Below are 19,075 nucleotides of genomic sequence, written 5' to 3' on the forward strand. Positions count from 1 at the left end.
CGAGACACGATGAATAACCCCTGTAAAGGTAGCGTAATTGTGAGGCAGATATTGCACAATCTCTAACTACACCTCACCTTGATCGGTACTGATCGAGTCCATTTGCAAGGAGAAGTCCAGAACAACTGAAAACATTGACGAGATATGCGGGAGCACATACAGCACCTGGAATTGACAAATAGTCACCCATTTTAGTATTGACCAGGCTCAACGTTGCTTAACTTCAGTGATCTAACAGCAAAGTGTATGAACGTGATTATGCCATACATAATTCATTATTATTATCATCATCATCATCATCATCAGTTCGTAAATTATTATTATGATTAATTGTGGGGCGTCTAGTTTTCAACGTTTTTCATGTCGGTATCCTTGGTCTGGTTTTTGTGCTAGAAATAAGATGCATCTTGGGAGGAGAACAACTACCTTGTGTAAGTCATTGGAAAATTTTATTAATGTTATAAAGATGCACGTTACTCATACAAGAAAGTAGTTTGTATTAATACCGATGTAACACTTAGTTTCATTTCATTATTGTCAGATATATATTCTTCCAAAGCGCATTGAAATTGATATTTAATATTAATTTACTATATGTGTACCTTACAGAGTTTTTATTCAACACAATGTTAATTTTAAATGTTTTATTATGAATAATTACCCGTATTTTATTAGTGTTAATAAAGAATATATACATATATATATATATATATATATATATATATATATATATATATATACACACTTATAGTGAGAGAGAGAGAGAGAGAGAGAGAGAGAGAGAGAGAGAGAGAGAGAGAGAGAGAGTGGATAATGAACGGGATTAACCATCCACATATATTTCAAAATTCAGGCACAAAATAAATTTATGTACTCTCGTTTCAGAGATGTAATGCCCTTTTTTGAAACAATCATTAGTACAAGGAGGGTTAACCAAGTTAACATTTCAATAAAAGCGTCATAACCAATTCAGTTATACATAGAATCGATAGATAACTTGTAGATATCTATATAATTATGTTTATCGGCTCTTTACTTGTGAGCTATTTTATTTCTGCCTCCAGATTATGTATATATATATATATATATATATATATATATATATATATATATATATACACACTAGCAGGCAGACACGACATTGTCTGGGATTAAATGATGATCAACAAATGTTTCACATTCCAATATTTTTTTTGTCATCGAAATCGGTGAAATCACACATTTTTTAAAAATCGATTGATTGCCAACTTTAGTTGGGGACCCGTCTGGATGTCCGAAGAAGAAGCATCATCCCCACCCCCGCATATATATATATATATATATATATATATATATATATATATATATATATATATATATATATACTTCGGAGTAGTTTTTATTTAACAATCAGTGGTTATGTAAACGTGAGATTGTAGGTTTACAAAATATTACTGGCAGTAATATTCTATAAGTTATCCCATCTAAACGAGAATTGCTCAATATTCAAGATAGAGCAAATAAATTAAATTGTAATTCAATGAATTTCAAAAAACTCTCATTGAAATGAAATGAAGTGGTTGAGTTTCATATCAAAGAATTTTTATTATTCTAAGCAAGACAAAGAATGCTTTAGAAAGTTTATCTCCTTAACCCATAGGGTTTCGATGTCTACCATCTCATCAGAGGAGTGAAAATATTAGCAAATAGTTATAAAGGTATGCACCCTATTTGCTAAAGTCAGTGAGACATGGAAAGTCAAAGTGAAAACATTATATTTATCAGAAGTTCTGTGGCAGGAGTATTTGTAGAAGAAGGATATGACTGTTTTTGTTGATCCAACTTGTTTGGTAAAATCCATATTATATGTTCTATTATATATATCAGCCTTGCGCCAGCCTTATAAGTTAGCGAAATATGTTTAATTGACCAAGGTCTTTCGCATACATCAAATGTCATCATTTGATAGATCAGGAGTATCGTTCAATTTTGATCTGTTAAAAATGTAAATAATTCCCTTATCGATCTGCTTTGCTAAATGATTGATGCATGTATTCGATCATGTCAAATAATTCATGTGTCATATCGGCTGGTTCACGGATCTTGGGATGCATATCAACAGACAAACGATTTGTCAAGCAAAAATGAATAGAAATAAAATAAACAATTCTAAACGTCAATGTTGGTGTATGTTATGGAATAGAAAACGTGAGAAGTCTACAGTAAACACTAGAAAGTTTGGCTATAAACACTATCAATAATCTCTCCCACTCTTTATCTGTGCCTAAACCTAAACGTAGTTTCCATGAACAAAGCTTCTAAGAACTGCACACCTGTAGAACTCTCTTCCGTTTACTGGATTTCCTGCTGAATACAATATGGCCGTCTTCAAGTCCAATGTGAACAAGTTCTTGATGAGCCGTTCCCCTTAAGTAATCCAATTTACCAAATTTACACTTCTAACGATTGCTATGATATTGTCCTTTTGACCACTGTACACTCTTTAACCGTTATCCTCGACTGGCATCTGGTCCTTGATAAGTGGTAATTCCTTTGTAAAAAAAGGATACTTGCATTTCGATAAGGAACTACGTGCTAAAACAAAATATATTGACTGGCAAAATCCCTACAGCCAGATAGAAAAATGGAACTGTCTAACATTATATAGTCATAGGAGACAAGAAAAAAGGCAAGCTGAGTAGAAGTTAGGCTGGATGAAACGAGTTACGATAATGTAATACCAAGGTCAGATGCACAACACGAAAGGAAACTGGAAGCTAAGAAAAAATCTGTTATTGTAGCAATTATAGAAACAAGCAAACCCACGAAAAAGATAATCAAAAAGTACATAGCACATATACCCGGTAAACGAAGTTCAAAACGGATACAAACACATGCACTTAAAGAGACAATAAGAATTTTAAAAAGATCTGGCCGAAAGTTTTGAGGTAGCGTGTGAATGTCTGACATTCTGTATGTAGCCTTATTCCCAGTAAAAAACGACACCTCACCAAACACAAAAACAATGCATACAGACATGTATATACACACAGCTTAGAAAGTAAAAAACAAAAAAACAAAAAAAAAACAATAATGGTTGATGTAGGCCTACTTTTTAAATATATAAAAAATGCCAGTTTCTAAAAAAGCTCTAATTAGGTACATTTTTATATTTATATGTAAACGAATTAACCGATCATTATAAATTTTTGTACTAATATTAATAGTTTTGTCCTATCTTATTGAAATAATATTATAAAACCCATTACAAAACCTTACATAAAGCAGTAAATGACAATGTAGACAAGATCCGCTGTCTGAAATATATTCCGAAAGAAATCCTTACTCTAAATAAGGAGAAAACGATAAGTGATTTTTTCAGATATTTGCGGAAAAAAATGTAATTCGATAAGATAATGTGAATTTTCTTTATCAAGAAAGGAGTATTGGGGATCATGCCTACATGGGAACTACTTAGGGAGTTGAAGAGCGAGATGTCTGTTCTAATTCTATTTAAACTTCTGCATATTAACACAGCCCAGGAAGCAGGAAACAAAGAGAATTACAAATATGAGCTATGTTGAATTTAGTTTACCTTTATGCAAAATGGGAAAGGCGTTAATAAAAATTTAGATATCTTCTATTTTCACACATTTCAACAATGGGTATCGATCAGGAATTAATAAATATTGGTATTTATTTGCTTCCATACGAAAGCAAAATGTAACACAAAGTCGCTTTTAATGTGGGAGAAAAACAGTTCCTCAAAAAAAAAACAAAAAAAAAAAGGGAAGTAGAAACAAAATGCCTCTGTAAAGGAAGTTTTCCCCTTCATTAACTAATGGCAAACTAACGTAAGTATAGCATTAGAACAGATACTACACCGTGATCTTAGTCCGAAGACCAGCTCCTACTTTTTCTATATATAATAAATTCCAATTTCATTAGAGTATTTAAATGTTTTCTTACGAGCATAATACGTCTACAGACTCGAAATTTGATATACAGGGTACTGAGATTTGGAAAAAACGATGTGATCGATTTTCGGCCAGAAATTTGGCGATTAAGGGGTCAAAGTTCAACAATTTAACCTTTGAGAACGCTACCAAACTCCTCCGACAATTTTCGGTCTAAACACTTGAAATTTTAGATATAGGTTCATTGGACATGGATCTAACTTAATAACTTAATTTGAGCCCAAAAACAATAAAATTTAAGGGGTCATAATAGGGGTCAAAGTCAAAAAATTGACCACTTTTTTTTTTTTTGCTCAACATACATCTCCAAATACCCGGGCAACGCCGGACACCCATGCTAGTATATATATTAAAACCCCCATTCTCACATACTTTCTAACACTATTTCAGAAACCTCGCATGTCTCTTCCTTCCTATCTGTTTAATTTGCTCTCTTTGTACCTCTCCCTCTTTTCCTCATTTGATCATAGAATTATTTTAAATTTATTATATACACTTCTTCCCCTCTTCTCCCTCCCTATGTCTCTCTCCAGCTTTCTCCATTTCTTCCTTCCCGCATATTTTCATATCGATTTGACTAAGATAACAAAGAATTCTACCGTGAAGTAGGCAAGCCAAAATGGTTGGAAAATAATCACTTTACGAATGAATGTTGTGAACGTACGCAGATACCGACATTACCTCTACATCCATACCTGTGGGGGATATAGCATCATTGCAGTTAAATATTATGATTACGACGACATGCTTAAGTTTTCATCAATTTCCTTTAACTAATACATGGGCATTTCTCTGAATACTGGCTCTAGAAATTTCCGACTTAAACATTGGCATTAAAAGGCATTAAGCGATGTGATTTGTTCTGTAAGATCACAGTGTAGTATCTGTTCTGATGCTACACTTCACCTTTTCTCTCCTCGGTCGATGGAGGAGAAATCCGTCATGACTGACAAAATTTTTATTTTTGTTCCTATCCAGAGTGCCTCTTTTTGAGAAGCTGGATTGGATTTTCCCCCACATTAAATACCCAACCTAGTGTCTAACTCTGCCCTCGTGAAGAGGCAAGTAAATAGGATTATCACGTATTAGAAGAGTGATAGGAATTTAAAATAATCAACATCATACATAGATTTTGTAAACTGGAGACGAACTAAAGGCTTGAACCGAGATAGTAATGGTCTAATCCTTTATGGAAACGATTTTTCCTTATGTTTTCTTTTTAAAATTAATAAAGGAAAAAAAAAACAAATGTGGAAGATGAAGATGGAATTAACAAAAATAATGCAAAAAAAAAAAAAGAACTAGTCAGCAACATTCTAACAACATTACTCTATAACTATACCCTTATTTTATCGATGAAATGAAAGTGTCCGTGCTGCTTCGGCTGCTTGGAAACTGAGTACGTCAAGAATCCGTTCTTGACAATCAACCTGAGGGGTGCGGCGCCCAAGAACTGGCTCAGTACCTGTTGACTGACGTACACAGTCTGGGTATTACTTAGTAGGTTCACCCTTCCAGGTCTTGCCACCCGGCTTTCGGGTGAGGCAAGTTTATTGCTTGTAGTCTGAGGTGCTCCTACCGCGGGATGTCTATGGGAATACCAGGGCAATTTTTGTAAGGCCAGACTGCCCCCTTTTTAGAGGAGTTGGCTGGATATCCACACTTTCTAACATTGTGGAGGTGTTCAACATGTAAATATCTACTCTAAAGCTACTGATCCTGGCAACGTCGTGTTTACACCTAACATACTTCTTTATATGCAAGAAACTCCGTGTCATACCGCAGCAATGATAGTCCAAACATAGTATCATAGTGGTATATGTTACAAAATTCACTAAAAACAGCATAGGCGATATTTAGCCCATTTCCAATGACATATACAACTTACCACATAATACTGTATTTGAACAATCGTTGCTTCCGGGTAATACTGAGTTTCTTGCATACAAAGTATTAACAATATTCATGTTATATATACCATACACACCCTTACATTGTCCGACTCGTATTTTTCGAATTAAATCCAAATTTCACGTTTGTTTGTTAAATTGTTAGGTGAAAGTACAGATTAGTTGTTAAAATACGTATCCTTCACATATTAAGAATTAGTTTCTAAGTAATAATGTTATTATTTCAACACTAATCGTATTCTTCATAGGTATATACAGGATGGAACAATAAAATTGTCACCCTAGAAAAGACGATATGATGACATTTCCGTTTGATGAAAATCGGTTTTCTTTATTTGTTGCAGACCTTAATTGACCAATTTTGCACACATCCCAAGAGCGATAGGAACCTCCTATTATGCTTAAAGCGACACAATGTTCAACGAGTGAGATTAGAGATGCGCCGCTGTTATGCTCTCTACCGATCCAAGTTATGGCAACAAGACTATTGCCAACACTCTCAAAATGCAAATCCAGACGGTTCAACGCATCAGACCACCAACGGTTATGATCTTTGGTGTAGTTTCAAGTGAGGGCCACACCATGCCACCTCACATCTTCGAAGTCGGCTTGAAAGTCAAAATCAAAATGAACTTGGACGTGTTGAAGAGTGGTGATCCCTTATTGAAATCAGGTTACCACTGACAGACCCTGGGCATGGTAACAGGACTCAGCGCCGGTTCAAAAGTCTAAAGAGACACAGGCTTGGTTTTAGAAGGAGTGCTACGACTTTGAACCCTTCTCTCACTGGCACCCCTCACCCCCCTACCTGAATTGCTGGACTACTTTGTTTGGTCATAGGTCGATAACATCACCAACATGACCTCTCACAAAACTAAAACCAGTCTAACCGCCACTATCCGTCGAGCTCCCATTGGCACTTGTGGGAAAGGCATGCTCCCAATTCAGGACCCGTATCAAGGCGTTGGATGAGGCTGCATGCGGCTACATTGAATAGATGTAAACTCTACGATATAATCAAGTTACCGGAATTGATTTTTTCAACAAAAGTTTTAAAGTACAGGTGTAATGTTGTTTTCATCAAACCAACAATTTTATCGTTTCATTTGGTAATTGTCTCGTTACACAAAAGTGAACGAGTACAAAGAAGAGGACGCCAATCTATATCCATAAAATTTCTTTTCTTGTTTTTCGTTGCCTCTACTTTTTTATACTGATTGATACATTTGATTTTTTCTTTGTTTTCTTTCCAGTTTAGAAGATCTTTTTTTTTTATTTCTTTGAATGAACGGCTATTGTTCTCTTTCATATGGTTGATATCTAACCCTCTTACATTCAAGATTTTTCCCTCTTCAGGGTTTTTATGTGTCAAGGCCTCCTAACTTAAATCTAATCATCAAAAGAAGAACATTTTAAAAAGAAAATCAAGATTTTTATTTTTTATTTTCGGTCATGAGAAACGACTGGTGTTTTTTTTTTCAACTCGCGATAGTTCAGTCCTATCACACTGTAATAAAATTATAAAACGCATTACAAACCCTTACATAGAAAAGGTAATAGCAGTTTTGGAAAGTTCCTCTGTTTGGAATGAATTCGAAAAAAAATTCTTACTTTAAATAAAAAGTTAGCGATGAGTGATTTTTTTTTTTTTAATCTGCGAAAGATTTAATGACTGATGTAATTCGATATTATGTAAATATTTTTATACGTTTTATCCCCAAAAGGCGTATTATCACCTAAATGTCTGTTTTTTTTTGTCATATCACGTCTACATGGAAAATATTTATGTAGTTAAACAGGAAGATATATGTTCCATTTACATTTAAACTGCTGTATATTAATACAGTCAGGGAAGCATAAAATAAGGAGGGAATTATAAAGTCTAGCAATGAAGAAAAGAACTGAAGTAAAAGGATTTCCGGTGTCTGGGGTCTCAAGAGGTAAGACGTAGAGTTTGCTTGTAGCGTTAGTCAGGATTATACATGTTCAGGGGAGGGGTCACGTGCTACAACTTCATCAGAGTACATTGCATGAAAGTACTTTTTAAACAGACACAAAGACACAATATTTCAGCGATTGGACAGGGGTTAAAGTTTGATTTATAGTGCGGGACCTATTAGATTGGAGACTTTTTTTTACTCTGTCCAAGAGTGAGACACTAATGATAGAAACACCAGTCCAGATGTTGCAACGATACTCCATGCATGAGCAAATATTAATGCGAACACTTCGAAGCGTACTTCTTTCTTGGGCCAGTATTTAAAGAATGGACATTAGTGGTATATATTACGGATCAATCGGAGCGGTAAAACTACCAACAAAGGAATGAGAGACTGCACTAACCAACAGGTGGCATCGTCAATAATCTGCAAACAGCGTTTAGGCTGGTTCGGGTATACCCCGCGATTGGCTTTAGAGAAGATTTCGAAGCAAGTGTTTTAATGGATCTCTGATGGCAAAATAAAAAGGAGGAACAAAAATGAACTAGAACCGAACAATCGCGAGAGATTTGTTCACAACCGGAGGAAAGCTGTCGAGGTAGTTTCAGATCGAAAACAATGGTTTACTTTGAAAGCCTCGTGCGTCGCAGAAGTTCTTAAGTCCAATAATCTCTGTATAAATGTTTATCGACTAAAACACATAACAAGTAAGGTAATCTTTAACGTCTTTAAGGGCTTTAATATCTTTAACATCTGCATTTGGCAAGAAGTGATTCTTACAAATGCCAGCGACACTGCGATGGAAAGGTACAAATTGGCATGAAGTTATTAGCTAACCAAAAGTATAATTTTATTTATAACCAATTCAGATTTATCTGTAGTTGAAAATTGGCATTTTCCATTCATTCGCCATCGGCCATCTACGTTAACGACAATCAATTGTCGCTTCCTTTTCAATTACGAAAAAAAAAAAAAAGAAAAAAAAAAGGATTTTTGCGTATTACAAAACTAAAAGCGGCCATAATTCAGGGTAAGCGTTTTAGTTATTTATTGGTGCATCTTTCTAGTTCTTGTAAAGGTTCTGTCTGTCTGTTGGTGGTGGCTCGGTCTCTCACGACTCAGTTTGAAATAGGATGTTCATTGCTCAACGTGCAAATTGAATTTAGACATTTTATCATTATTTTTTACCAAATGTGAGCTTACCCGTACACTGAAATTGATGAGTTCTTAGCTACTATCCACCATTTTAGTAAAGGAAATTTTAACCGCCTCATCGCCACCTCTCACCTCTTTTTCTTCAATTATAGAACAAAAAAGATTGTCATCTACCACGAGACGAAAAACTATCGTTACTTAGTATTCCTCCTCTCTTTCTTTTCCCTTTTCACTGTCTCCTATTCTCTCTTTCTCATTTTCCCCCTGCAGCTCTTCTTCATTATTCTTCTCTACATACCTCTTCGCTTCCTTCCCTCCCCCTTCTTTTTGCTCGCCCATCCTCCCTTCTCCGTCCCTCCTCCTTTTCTTTATCCTGCCTCCCTGTTCCCTCTTTCTACTTTGTAATCTTCCCTTCTCCTATTCATCCCTTTCTACACCAATTACTGAAAACGCCTTTTCCTTTTTTCATCTTTCCTTTCCTCATCCCTTCATTTCCTCATCTTCCAATCTCACTTTCTCTCCACCGCTTCTCTCCTCCGTGGCCCCTCTTTCTTCTTTCTCGTCTCTCCTCTTCCCCTCCCCTTCAATTGTTGAGAAAATATTCTCGTGTATAACAAAACAAAAAAAAAAAGAATCATTTCCTTCTCTTCTCTCCTTACTCCCCATTTCTTCCTTCTCTTTTTCATCCCTTTTCCTTCCGATAGTTTTACTCTCTCGTATTCATTCTTCCTTTTTCTCTACTTCTTTGTTATCTTTCTCTTCTTCTTTGCCCCCCCCCTCATTCATGCGTCTTATTTCGCGCCTCCATCTACTTCTCTCCAATTACGTAAAAAAATGATCCTCATGTATCACAAAACGAAAAGCGATCATTACTTAAGGTTAGCGTTTCAATCGTTAAGAAAGCGAATTGGACATCTCGTTTAGACAGAATCTGAATCACGTTGGACGATACCATATGCCAATACAGCAATAAATATAAACGCATGGATGTCTTTTTTTTCCTGTTTGGTTTATTTTTTCTTTAACTTGGATTTCCAATTGTTTCTTTCGATTTTTATTGCTGCTACAAGGAAGTATAATGTTTCCCCATTCCAATCATGCAGGAAGGCATATTTATTATCAAAGCTAAAATTCCAACAATAATTTCGGAACAACAAAAGAAGCAGACTTTTTTCCGACTTTTTAAGCGCTTCCGATATTACACAATAACGGATATTCTTAAATGGCGAGCATCGATGTAAACGTTGTTTTAAACTACTGTGTAATGGAGCGACTAAACTGCGTCTATAAACAAGTATTACAGAACGCAACGATAGATAAACATTTTGTAAAGACGCTTCGATGTCTTAATTCACTCTATACCATTTCTGTCATACTCGATTTATGACTCTTTCTTTTCCCGTCTCTCGGTCTTTCTCTCTTAACAGAAGAACGTAAAGAATTAAACAGATTGGAATAGTTTATTATAAATAAAAGCAAATAAGAGTATAAGTAGAAATAGTATTTAATCCATAATCGAGAGAGAAAGAGGAAAATGAAATTGAGGACAGAGATATAGCGAACAGAAAACAACTAATTCGCTATTCTATGGCATTGCAAACACACCCTTTTCCCGATTCAAGCAATTAAACCCGAGCTAACGACATTACAGGGCAGATATATATATATATATATATATATATATATATATATATATATATATATATATATATATGTGTGTGTGTGTATGCGTGTGCGTATCCTTATGTTTTTGCTGGAGAGAGGGACCCCACCCCCCAAAACGGGCCCCAACTAGAATTAGGACCAGTATCTAAGTGTTTTGTCCGAATGAAATGAAACTGAAACAAAAATGTAGTAGGCAAAAAAACAAACAAACAAAAAACAAACTAAATACAGACGGAACAAAAACTCGCTTCTCGCAGACACGTGGGTCGTAACAAGCACAATCTACTCACCAGAATCACCTACACACAATCTGAAGAACGCTCCCTCTCTTTTCCAGTGTCCTGCCTTTATAGCAGCCGGGAACGACATATTTGCATAATCGCGCGAGAGCAGACGTGATTCAACGATAATTACATTGGGTAAACGCTAATAAAAGCCCATGGACGCCATCTTTGAACTCTCTCTTTCGCTCAGCCCAAAATAGACGTATCCGAGGTAAGCTCTATTTCTCATTTTGGTTACTGCTAATTCTGCTACACTCCCCCCGATCTCATGATCACAAACGGGGCATGGGGGGAGGCCTCTTTGTCGGGTACTTCTTCGAAGAACCGGAGGCAGCACTTTCTCCTTGTTATCTTCTTCATTACCACCGTTATTGCCGCCAGCCTGTTCTATAGGCGGTGTTTCACAATCAGGGAAGGGACAGGGGGGTAGTATCCGTCTTCCTCTTCCTCCGATGTAACGACATAATGGCGAGGGCGCAGATCTTTCACGTGGCGAGGTACACCGTCCACCAAAATCGATTGAGGGCTGATTACCTTGGTCACCTCACCCTTGCCGAACCTCGTGGTATATCGATTTTGCGGTCTTTTGACCCACACGCGATCTCCAATCTGGTAAGAGCTGTCCTTGGGATCTGCAGACGCAGTTGCGAGATTAGTCTCCTTTACTCGAACTTCGTATCGATAAATCCTGTTGGCAGGCGCAGTGAAGGGAGATGTGTCGTCTCTTGGTGTGATGTTATACCAGTAGACAGCTTCCTGTATGGGACAGCGCATTCTAGCCGCTATTCGTTGCACTATACGGTGACATCGCTCCGCTATGCCATTCCCGGCTGGAGAGTACGCAGAACGGAATCGCAAGCGAACTCCCTATTTATGTGCAAATGCTTGGAATGCGTTGCTGCAGAAAGCCGTGTCATTGTCTAAAAGGATTTCATGCGGCGAGCCACGCTCGAGGAACACTGTGTCCAACTGATGGATCACGCTTGCCGAGTCCTGACTTGCCAATTTCCTCCAAATGGAGAAACGTGATGGGCCACAGTCTGTTAGAGTTAAAAAATGGAAGGTGCCATAATGCGTGATATCCATTCCAATTCTTTGCCAATTCTCGTTAACTTCCAGCTTTCCCTTTTCTCACCTGACTGGCGCTGGGTCAGTGGACTGACATTCGTCACATTTCCGTATGACCGTTTTAACGGTTGCTTTTGTCGTGGTTGGGCAACTTCTCCTGACAAAGTAGGTAGTGCTACCTTTGTGAATAGCCATGATTTGACTCTCAACCAGCTCGTCTGTGTGAACCGCGCCTATCACCGGGTCAAACCCGTTTTTCTTTTTCTTTGCCTCAAACCATGTCTGTGGTACTCGTGTCAATCGGTCAGCAAAGTTTCGTGCTGATGGAACCAGCGTCACGTCCACTGTCAGCCCGTACTCTTTCACGAGCTCCTTTAGAGTGCTTAGTCGCCTCCTAATAAGCATCTCGCTTGCTGCTTTAGTGCGCACTCGCGCCTTTCCAGTTAGCGTGTCCGAGACCCAATGGTATACTCTCCTGAGGTCGAGTAGAGACACGTTACCACCTTTTTGTCTCCATTCGCGCAGCTTAGCCGCAAAACATCTGCGTTGGCCGTAAACGCGTCTATGTAATGATTTAGCTCCCGGTAGTCCATTACCGTGCGCACTTTGGCTTTATTCTGCTGCATCACAGCCATCAGAGGAATTAGGCCTTTGGGAGGTCCCAATTAATCCTCTGGGTACGGCACGAGCCAACCATTATCTATCCAGGTGCGGAGCTCCTGCGTGTATTCTTCACGGATTTCTGCCGGCACTGGGTATTCTGACACTCGATTGTGTAGTCTTTCAGGGGGGTGGTCCTCAGACCACTTCCACGATGCGGTCCACGTTCGGTTTTGATGATCAAAGGTGGCGGTGAAATCTGGTTCATTAATAGAAATGGCTGCGCATTTAATATTTTTCCTGTCGCCCAGCCGCACTGATCCTGTAGGGTTGACAACGACACCGCCCAGAGCTTTTATAGCGTCGATCCCTAGAAGTAAGTCAAACCCCAGCGGTTTGCCACGCACCACCAACACATCGATTCTGGCAGACACACCTTCGTCAGTGGACACAGAGACCGCTCCAACACCGCAGCACGCATGGGACATTCCACCAATCGTTTTGATATCTACGTTCGTTTTTGTCCAAGACCGACACCGGTCTGCATGTAAAATAGTCCTAGAGCATCCTGTATCAATAAGCGCCAAACATCGCGTCCCGTCAACGTGGATGCTTATACCCGGGAGCGTTGTGATCGCATCTTGGTGGGGAAGGAGACTGGCGCTTATGCGTCCTCCCCGTGCTCGTTTCCCGAGCAATTCCGAGCCCAGTGTCCACTCTCACCGCAACGGTAACACCGTGTTTCACGTTTTCGACAGTTCTTTGCAAAGTGGCTTTTCGTATTGCGCTTGAAACAGGTCACACTAACAGGAATATTCTGGGCCCTGTGGTTGTTGGGTGAGCGTGTGGCCACAACCACGTCCTGATTGTGTTCCCCAATCGTCGTCAAAATTCTTGCTCTCGACATTAGTTCCCCCATGGTCAGGACTTTGATGTTCGGCACATGTTGAAGAGCAATTGAGATAGCGTCAGGGAACCCAGTGACGAAAGTCAATTTTGTGAGTCTCTCTAAGCCATCTCCTGTGAATCCGGCCAATCAAACCAACTGCCTGATTTTGTTGGCGTAAACATCCACACGTTCGCCAGCCCATCTAACCATAGTTATATTTATGTATGCTGCAAACGCGTCGTCGGTAAATGCCTCCTTTAATCGGGCCTCAATCCGGTCTATTTCTCTTTGATCATCCTCCTCTATTTCCATGTAGAGGGCCAGTGCATCACCTTCCAGATATAAAGGTAGCAGACTCGCTACATCATCCACCTGCTGAAGTTGTGCGACAAGTCTCACTTTTTTCAGCCACGCTACAACGTCTCCCTCGCCAGAGAACGGCTTGCTAATCTGCAATTTCGCCATAGTCGGGCCGAAATAGCTTGAAACAAAAATGTAGTAGGCAAAACAAAAAAAAAATACAACTAAAAACAGACGGAACAAAAACTCGCTTCTCGCAGACACGTGGGTTGTAACAAGCACAATCTACTCGCCAGAATCACCTACACACAATCTGCAGAACGCCCCCTCTCCTTTCCAGTGTCCTGCCTTTATAGCGACCGGGAACGACATATTTGCATAATCGCGCGAGAGCAGACGTGATTCAACAATAATTACATTGGGTAAACGCTAATAAAAGCCCATGGACGCCATCTTGGAACTCTCTCTTTCGGTCAACCCAAACCAGACGTATCCGAGGTAAGCTCTATTTCTCATTTTGGTTACTGCTAATTCTGCTACAGAAACTTTGGTCATAACTCGTTTATTATATTCAAAACATCACATCAAAACACAAGGGTCTTTGGCCTTTTTTCTCCGTTCTACAGCATATGTTCTAGATGGCCTCCATTTAGCTTTTGTTTTTTGTTTGGGGGGGGTCACCTTGTATTACTAATTTAAATAAACGCCTTTCGTACTTAGATAGTTCTCTTTCTTACATATGCATTATCGTCCCATTTTTAGGGACACACTCACACATAAATATATATATAAGAAATAAAAAAATCAAATTAAATGCGATGTTTACCTGATACAAGCAAGAGTAAACTTCAATCTAATATAAATAACAGTATTTAAATATTAATAGATTAATCCCAACCAAATAACAAAAGCTCAATACACACAATAGAGAGTAGAACTTGTTATAAAAGAAAAACATTAAAACTTTATTTTAATTGTAAATTAAAATTAACAATTACATTTATTACCCGACGGAATACTCCTGCAAACAATGTTGAAAGTCCTTATTCCGCATAGTTTCAAAGAATGCTGTTCTTGCTATTCTTCTCATCAGAGGACAGAAAGAAATAGCAAATTATAATCGTAGCTAAGCTAGAATTTTCTGGTTGAGGCATTAAATGAAACTATAATTTATGACAGTCATAAATTGCAAAATGTTTAAAGATGGAAGCTGACCTGCTAGTTTTTCTCTCTGTATTTCTCTCTCTTCTATTCAACTGAAGGTCAACCTTGCTATCTTTGGATTATACTGATTAAATGAACCATTTTTATCAATTAGAGTTTATTTTATCAATTTGTCAAGGTCCAAACACTAATCAATGTAGCCACTGTGACAGTTATGTGACATAAGAGAGAAGTAAATATTATGAACCATTTCAAACAACATTAACCTTAAGAGTGTTCTATTTTCATTGTAAATAACTTCACATTATAACGTAGATGGAGTCCTTTACTATATTCCATCCTAATGTTCTCGCCCCGCAGGGAATTTTAATATACATCCTGATTGTTGTATGTGACCGACAAAGATTATTTATAATTTTGCTTCCAACAGCGTTTCATGCGTTTTCATGGGTGTATCCAATTAGAATCCAATTGGCGCTTACTGGCACGAGAATTTCAAATAATTGATCGGTAAATTGTTGCTTGAATGAAGCAATATTTACCATGCACTCATGGACTAGAGACCAATCAAAATTCATAGAATTGACTTGGACATCTAAGCCCAATGGAATGTATAAGTCTATTCATAAACCAACTTTCTAGGTTATTATCCAAGTTTATTAAGTTTGATCACAACTGGCTAGACAGTTGAGCATTTAGTATTAAATCTTTTTTTGCTTGGGAGTCACTATTTATCAAGGCACGAAGGCCACTCGAGGATAAGTGTTAATGAATGTAAGGTGGCTGTGTAGTATTCGTTAATTGTGCAAAATGGGTAGATTTCAACAAAAATACAGCCGACGAGCGCAACTATCAGCAAAGTCCAACCTCTTCAGTATAAAGGTCTCTAGATGCCGGAAGATTTTCTAGCTTAATAGCTATTTTTTTTCCTCGAACTACTTTCATTTAGTATTCTACCCTTCCTCTGTTTTGCCGCTCATACGAAATGCAGAATGTTAAACGTAATGTGAACAGTAATCTTACAGACTAACACGCCGCTTAGATTGTCTCTCTATGAATCTGGCCTCTACCATAGTAGACCCTGATTTTTTCTAGTGGAAATAGCAATTGCGTTAATAAAAGTTAAAACAATTAAAAAGAAATATTTATTTAATGAAAGTCACTTCGGGCCAGAAATGAAAACACTTGATGTAAATAGCTAAAAATGTAACAGTATGGCAGCTGTATGCAAATAACCGAGCCGTGAACGAAGGGACGTAACGGCAAGGAAAACGATTATAAAAAGAAGAACGTGTGCACGATCACGGTCACGTTAAAGAGCTTGAAATAAAGGTATGTTGTTTAAAACCTGAAATAGCGAGTTGAATTTCTTTCCTCTTCCTTTCTTATGTTCCTTGCGACGCAGTCTACAACGTATTGGGTCTCTACATGCGTAGACGTTTGTAACGTTGCAAATAGAACCAAAAGTCATCAACTAAAGAACATGGCGTGCTTATTGACGGTTTTCCTGAAAAGACAGAGGCACCAGTAGGTGAAAAATATCAAGAAAAGTTTTCAGAAGCCAGTATTTTTAGAAAAAAAAAAGTTACTGGAATAAGATGCACACTTGAACAGAGAATTAAAGAAAACCATTTGAGTAACGAGTAAAATTAGCTGAACCATAAGTTGATTTGGTTATTCGGGTTATTTTGGTAAAAAAATGTTTAATGGTTCAAGATTGTTTGATGTTCAAATATTTGTTCGTGATGTTTGAATTGCTTGTTTTGTAGAAGAAAAGGGTTGATTTTGTTTTTGAATTTTCAGAACATGATTGAGTTTTACAAAAGAGAAGGAAAATAGAAAATAGCATTAATGTATGGTGCATTTTAGGTCAGGAAGCCAGTATCTTCAGACAGCCTGATCTGGTAGCACTACGAGACCAAAGGGAGCAGAGCATGAATCACACAATACCGAAGAACGTATGTTAAAATACTATAGAGTATATAAACATCACATCTGTCTTCGTGTGTGTGTGTGTGAGAGAGAGAGAGAGAGAGAGAGAGAGAGAGAGAGAGAGAGTGAGAGAGTAAGAGAGTGAGAGTGTGTGAGAGGGGGGCACAGAAGAAGAAATGATGGGATCCAGCAAATTATAGCTACGTCTCTGAACGTTATTAAGAACCTTAAACAGTCCAAATATGAAAACTGTACTCAAGACCTTTATTTTTACATGTTGATTGATTTTAAAAAAAAAAAAACGTTAAATCAATTTAGATTTAAAGTTGGCTGGGTGTTAAGTAGTGTGTGTTGAGCAAACTAAATAAATAAATAAGTGGTAGTAACCAGGCAGGCTCGAACCGGTACCGCGAAGGAGAAAAAGAACGTGAAAATAATTGACGTCTTTGCTGTTGCATCTATCGCCAGCCCAAAGTGGCGAAGGTTTAAATTAAGGCTAGTCAATCCAAAAGAAGCGATGACTTTCGATTATACCAGTGATAAAAGCGACCCCTCCCTGTACACCAGTGCTCAGTCGAGGGTGAGGGAATTAATAACGTTCGTCAATTTTTCGATATTTGTCGTCCAAAGGGTCGAGCTTGAAAACGATCGCGATCTCATAAAAATCCGTCCCCTCTGTCGAAAGTTTTAGGCATACATACATACATACATACATACATACATACATACATACAGATAAGTGATATTTATATTATAGATGCCGGTTGAATTTTTTTTTTTTGTTTTTAAGTTCAATTAATTTATATTTAAATGCCAATGTTTAGAGAAACGTAAAAGAATGTTCCAACCACTCCAAAGTTTATTAACAGTAAGTGAAAGGTTAACAGCAATAATAAATAGGTAAGATTTTGAACACAAATATCGCATACTATTTTGTCCAGTTATTTGTCTTCGTTCACTCTTGCTCGTTAATGGTTCAAGCGAATTACAATACCCTTTTTTCTACTAAGGTGTTTTGTTCATCTACAGTAGATGTTTGTTAATCCTACCGCCTTTTAAAGACAGTTTTGTAATGTATATTTTGAAGTTTATTAATTCCATGAGTTATCAGCCAATCTTTGGGTGATTGGTTGTGGGATTTGTTTGATGACTGTGCTGATGGGTATAAAGCAAAGTCAGTTATCATCTTGTTTCCTAAATGGTATATTAGGTGAAGTTTTTTTTTCTAGGTTGAATATTACATTAAATAGATCTACTTCGTTTAGTTTATATTTTTTTATGTCAATATTGAATCCTGTTTGTTTGAAGATCTTTCTTTTCAAGTTTTATCTATTGCTGGTCCATTAATGTTTCTTAGGGTCATTAGACCATCTCGTCATTATTTGTAATTTATCCTACTGGTGTAAATATGAGTATGCCCATTAATTCCGACGTTTTCCGCCATCAAAACTCCTTAGAGATACATTATATCTATATAAAAATAAAGAAAAGAAATGAGGAATATGAGTAATCGAGAGGGAAAATTGAGCGGGGAGGGATGAGGGAGAAGGCGGGACGATTGAGAGAAAGGTAGATGGGAGAGAGAAGTGAGAGAAAGTGAGGGGAAGAGAGGAAGGGGGAATAAAGAGAGAGAAAGGAGAGGAGAGAAAAGAAGGTGGGAGAGTGAAAGAGAGTGAAAGAAAGAAAGAGTAGAGAGAAAGAGAGAGAGAGAGAGAGAGAGAGCTAGAGTATAGAGAAACAGAGAGCTAGAGTAAAGAGAGAGAAACGACGGAGAGGAAAGCGAGAAAGGATAGGAAAGAGAGAAAAAGAAAGGATAGGAAAGAGAGAAAAAGAAAGGATAGGAAAGAGAGAGAAAGAAAGGAGAGGAAAGAGAGAGAAAGAAAGGAGAGGAAAGAGAGAAGTAAGGAAAAGAAAGAGAGAAAGGAAGGAGAGGAAAGAGAAAGGAAGGAAGGAGAGGAAAGAGAGAAAAAGGAAGGAGAGGAAAGAGAGAAAAAGGAAGGAGAGGAAAGGAAAGAGAGAAATAGAAACGAGAGGAAAGAGAGAAAAAGGAGAGGAGAGAAAAGAAGGTGTGAGAGAACAAAAAGGCGTGAGAGTGAAAGAGAGTGAAAGCTAGAGTAAAGAGAAAGGAGGAGAAAGATGGAGTAGAAAGAGAGAGTGAGAGAGATAAAGTAGAGAGGGAGAGGAAGTAGAGAGAGAGGGAGAGGAAGTAGAG

Source organism: Euprymna scolopes, chromosome 22 (genome assembly GCF_053919585.1).
Source record: "Euprymna scolopes isolate OS-2025 chromosome 22, ASM5391958v1, whole genome shotgun sequence".
In the NCBI taxonomy this organism is placed as follows: Eukaryota; Metazoa; Mollusca; class Cephalopoda; order Sepiida; family Sepiolidae; genus Euprymna; species Euprymna scolopes.